This window comes from Heloderma suspectum, chromosome 3 (assembly GCF_057233095.1).
Source record: "Heloderma suspectum isolate Gila_16-S chromosome 3, 16-S_ref, whole genome shotgun sequence".
NCBI classification, from domain to species: domain Eukaryota; kingdom Metazoa; phylum Chordata; class Lepidosauria; order Squamata; family Helodermatidae; genus Heloderma; species Heloderma suspectum.
Genome location: NC_139460.1, coordinates 63,773,586 through 63,779,585, shown reverse-complemented (window position 1 = coordinate 63,779,585; position 6,000 = coordinate 63,773,586).

Here is a 6,000-nt window from a genome sequence, read left to right as displayed (position 1 = left end):
ATCAGTGATGAAGAGGGGGTGCAGTCTGTGTTTGTTTTCTACCACCCCCAGCAACTCTCATAATGTCATGCCAGTATTAAAAAGTGGTAAAATATTGCTGGATTGGACTTTTGGATCTCTCTGCATTGTGGAACACTCTACACTTATAGCTTTTGACAAAATAAAATAAAAAGCATACAAAATAAAACACTCAAAAATAAGTGAGTAACAATCTTGTACAATATAAAATGATTAAAAAAAGAAGAAGAGCCAACTAGATCTGTGGGATTCTTTCTTATTCACTGAACATATAAAACATCCCAACAGAGTATATTACGTAGGATGAATCACAGCTTAATAACCAGAACAGGTTTTTTCTTTTCTTTTGCAGACCTCATATTTAAATTTTTAACTAGCAGTTCAAGCTGTTTCTTTCACAGCTTTATATAGTAGACATTTCAACACATAACATAGTAGATCTTTTTCATCCAATTCACATGGACATCTATCCTGAAAAGAAATTCAGTTTCAAAATTACAGCAGTTTTCATCAAGGTAAAATGCAAGCAATTAAACTAATTCCCTTAGTTTAAATTTTAAAATGGTTGTTAACTAATATAACAGTGCAACAGAATACTTGAAACATGACAGAAAGGAGGCAATGTAAGGCAAATTAACTATTGACATGCCATGCTTGCTAGTACTCTATTCCTATGCACCAGGCAGAAATCCAACAGGTGACACAGTTCCTTGGCAAGGATATGCAGGGAGGGCAAAGGCTACACCTGTTGAATTTCTGCCTGGCTGCTGTTAACAGCACAGAACCTTTGGCAGGAAAAAGCGCAGCTGCGGGTCATGCTAAGCAGTTCAGTGGTGCAAGTGTTGCTCTTTGGGCCCAACTGAATGCTCCTGACTTCTAGTCCCCTTGCTCCATCAATATAAGAAAAAGGCAGTGAAATAGATCAGAAGTGGGCAACATGTGGCCCTCCAGATCTTTTGACCTAAAACTCCCATGATCTTTTGACCTAAAACTCCCATGATCCCTCACCATTGCCTATGGTAATGCGAGTCGCACACCAAAACATCTGGAGAGCCACACGTTGCCAACTCCTGCAATAGGTCACGGGATACGGAACTTATATTGGTTGTTCCCTAGTCAATGGAAGGTCACCAGGTAGCAGCACATAAACAGGCTTTCTCAGTGGTGGCACCCACTCTTCGGAATACTCCCCCATGCGTCGTTCAAGAGGCAGAAACAGTGACTAGTTTTAAATGCCTCTTAAAAACAAGCTTGTTCACATGGGCTTTCCCTGACCTTTGAGGGACTCTGCTACCACCCTGTTTCACAGTTTATGATGTTGTAATGTTTTTAATTTTGTAATGTTTTAAATTATGTATTATCTTGTTTTTATCTTGTTATATTTTATTGTGAACCTTTAAGGGATTTTAATACATTAAGGGCACAATCCTATGCATGTTTAGACAGGAACAAGTTTTTTCCGTCTTTACATGTATAGGATTGTGCCTGAAGTGGTATAAAAGTATTATAATAAATAAATAAAATGACAGGATGCCACTGAATACCACTTGCTGGGGGCAACAGGAGGAGAGGACCATTGCTTTCATGCCCTGCTCACATGCCTGCCAGAAACATCTGGTTGGCCATTGTGGGAAACAGATGCTAGACTAGATGGACGTTCTTCTGACCTAACAGGACTCTTCTTATGTTCTGATAGCTCCTTGACTTTGTTTATCCTTGCTACACCCCTGTAAGACATGACGGAAAGTACAGAGACATTTCAAAATTGGGGACCAGAGGCACTCCCTTTTATTGAAGTCAGAAAGGGAGAGATGGCAGCTGTTGCAGCGAAAACTGAACTGCTCAATATCTATTTTGCTACAGTCTCTACAATTTATTTTATTTATTTATTATTAAATTTATTAATCGCCCATCAGGCTGGTCACCCAGCCACTCTGGGCGATGTACAACATACAATAAAACAGTTTAAAACAATAAAATTCTACAATAAAAACATTTCCTAAAATACCCTAACCCACCCCAAATGCCTGCCTGAACAACCATGTTTTTAATGCACGATGGAAGCTCATTAAAGAGGGGGCATGACAGAGTTCCCTAGGGAGGGAGTTCCACAGAGTGGGGGCCACCACAGAAAAGGCCCTTTCCCTCGTCCCCACCAGTCTAGCTGTCCTGGCTGATGGGACAGAGAGAAGGCCATCCGAGAGTCATTGGAATGAATTAAATTCACTGGTGCCAGATGATGTTCATTCAGAGTCTGAAGGAACCATCTATGCCCATCTTAGAGAATCATTCACATTTATAGTTGAGAATTGGTTGGTCTTGAAAGACAGAAGAAGAAAGATAAAAGGGTAGGGGGACCAGACATCACAGAATTGTCAACATGTTTGTTTAATTTCAGTACTGGTCAAATCCAGGTTTTGGAGGGTCCTGGGCAAGCTGCCCTCCATGGGCCTTGCCATAAATGGTGGTAGGTCCCTGAGCCTGCTAGTTCATGGGCAGGCAGGTGGTGGGCCTTGCTGACCATGCTAGATGCTGGTGTCAGGCCTGCTTCAGTACCTGGAAAACTACTAGGATATATAAAACAAGGAATTTCTCAAGATCTAGAGGAAACCAGGGCACTTCCTTAGAACAAACATGAATTTGGTAAATAATGTTAGAAGATTTTCAAGTTAGACAATTCTGGTAATTTTCTTCTTTGATAACTGGTTAAGTGACATTAGGGAACGTATTTGATATAATATAGCTCAGCTTCAGTAAGACTTTTCTCATCTATCCTTCTCATAAAAGTTCAGGAACTAGAAAGGTGAACTAGGAAGAAAGTAGGTGCACATTTAGTTGAAACACACACAAACTCAGACTGACATCAGATTCAAGAGAGGCATCCAAAAGAATCAGTCCAAGCTGTGTGATGGTCAACATCATCATTAATTACTTGGAAGTGGAAGTGTTTAGTACATGTATCAGATTTATGGATGACACAAAACTAGGTGGGACTGCAAACACAATAGAAGATAGACTGCAATTCAAAATAATAAATTCCATAAACTAGGGAGATTGGATGATTACAATAAAATTAAACCTGCAAAGACAAATGTGAAGTATCATGAAGAGAAAAAAACCCTCTATATAATGGGAAGTACCTAGCTAGGCAGAAGTATTGTCAAAAATGGTTTAAGTGTCATAATGCATAGCTGATTATGAAATAACAGTATGACACCCTGGCGCTTTCGATACTTTTGTTTTGGAAGAATTCTCAATCAGAGGTCATTCATTGCAACAACCTGTTCAGCATACACTGCAACATTCTGTGGCAAAACTTCAGACTGTCTCTATGTAATGTGTGAAATGCCTAGATCTGAAACGAAATCACTTTTAAAAATTCTCAAAACTCTCCATTGCTAGGTTTAATGTCAGATATGACATTCAGAATATTCTCTGAATCAGGAGTGCTGAACCCCAGGTCCGAGGGCCAAATCCAGTGCTCCTGGGGCCTCAGTCTGGCTTTTTGGGGTTCTCCAGGTGGCCACGTCCCCTTTCTCTGGCACCACCTTCTTTCTCCCGATTGCTGATTGTTGAGGGGAGGCTCCCAGCTTTTGCACATTTCCCTGCTTCTAAAAGGCTGAAATGGCAGTAAGAGCTTTAAACTTAAATATGCTGGCATTTCTGGTATTTCTGGTGCTGCCCCTTTTGCCTTTGACCCCACCCACCACTGGAATGCAGCCCCTGGCAGCTTCTCCAAAATGAAATGCAGCCCTTGGGCTGAAAGATCAACAGCCCTGCTCTGAACCATCAACAGCTAACAAGGCATCTCTGTGTGCGTCTGCCATATAAACCCTGCATGTTTCCAAGAATTTGGAGCCATCTTCTAGGGTGACACAGTTCACACAGGGCAGTGTGAATCTCACACTAAGCCTTTCCATCTCCTGCTGTGAACTGAGAATGTATCCTAGGGGACATGCAACATTCCCAATGGGCATGCAGTGGAGAGGGATTTCAGTAGTGGTGGGAAGCTACCTTTAGATATTCTTCTCATTGAGGAACCCTTAAGATTTACAACAAACACAATCCTCTCCCGGAGGTACTTCAATATTGTTGAAATAAATGGGTTCAAAGGCTGTTTCCCTATCTACCGTATCTTTACCCCCTGATTTCTCTTTTCCTTTAGAGGGGTCTTTATCTGTTGCTTTCTTCTGTTTACCTTTACCCCAAGTGTTCTTACCAAGCATCCATTTTCTCTATAATCTTAAAAAGAGGGTTAAAATTAAAACTTGTATCCTTAGTACTTTGGTATTTTCGCACTTTATCCTTACGTTTATTGCACCCATGCACAGCTGGGGAGGGTTCTGAAAGAGATTTCTTCACAGCTCTTACGCCCCTTCCCCAGACTCTGGGATTTCTTTTCCCCCTTCTTAACACCTTCCTTGGGGGTTGGACTCGATGGTCTTGTAGGCCCCTTCCAACCCTACTATTCTATGAAACTTTCAGTGACTCAAGAATCCCAAGGAAAATAGTTTGCAAACATATCATATTTGTTAACTGGCATGTAATGGTATTTTAATCTTATAATACTTGATAACATGCACTGGTAGTACCACATCAGCATTTTATAGATAACATACAATACTAATTTTACAGCTGATAGTTTATGAGATGTTTGTATTTCAAAGCAGACCACCATTAACACAATCCAGAGATAACAATACCGTCAAATTTTGAGTTGTGTAGTCTAAAACATCTGGAGGGTACCGGGTTGCCTACCCCTGGTCTAGGGGATGGAGCTAGCACATGCATTAATCTACAGCCCCCCTTCATGAGTTTGGCACCGACAGGTACCTAATGCCTGAATACGACTAAGAAAAGGACTTGATCCAAGCTCTCACAATCCTGTTAGAACTCTATCCAAGTGATTTGGTGGAAGATTCAGGACAGATAGAAGAAACTATTTCTTCACACAATGCATAATGAAATTATGGAATTTTCTATCACAAGATGTATCAATGGCCACCAGTTTGGATGGCCTCAAAAGGGAACTAGACAAATTCATGGAGGACAAGGATATCAATGGCTACTAGTCATGACGGCTTTCTATTGGCTCCAGTATCAGAGGCAGTATGCCTATGTATACTATTTGCTGGGGAGCATGAGCTGGAGGGTGTTATTACACACATTTCCCACTTGTAGGTTTCCAACAGCCAGCTGGTTGACTGCTGTGTGAACAGAATGCTAGACTAGATGGAACTGATCCAGCATGACTCTTCTTAAGTTCTTATGTTCTTATTTAATCTTTTTTTTCTTTCATCAGCTCCTGCGCCACAAGATTATTAGCTGATTCTTTAATTAAATGGTGGTAGTGGCGGGGAAAGAGACAGAGTAGTCCATTTAGGAATGAAATTTGCAGGATTATTGTTAATGAAACAACACTATGAAAAAGCCTAAGTGCAAATAAAGCATCTCAGCCTTTGCAATTTGAATCCAAGAGGTAACATCACTGCCTGTGCTGAGTTCAGCTTTCAAAAGTATGGAAGGGGAGGGTTGTTTAGCTAAAACCAGGATAAAGTTAGTTTCCTATTGTCAGTGATGGATGAAGAAACCTTTTTTCCATTCACGGGCATTTCCCAGGCTCTGGCAGCAGCTCCAAAATTCATTTCACCCTTTAATTTGATTTCATGGAGCAGATTAGAGGGAGGTGGGGCAGAGGAGGAAGACCAGGGGGATAAGGAGAGGACATCTGACATTCTCCCTCAGCACGCAGTGGTGTTCTTGATCAGCAAGGGGTGGGATAGGTGGTTGCCATGGCAACATATTTCCAAATACACACTTGTGCGTGCACACACAGGGCTGGGAAGGAATCCAGTGGCCTGCACTGGGTGTCAAATTTCAGCAAAAAATCCACAGGTCACATCCATTTCATCATCTTGTTTGTTTTTTAAAAAAACAGCCCTGCTGCCTTTAACTAGGTCACATTTTCTTACCAAAGCAGAA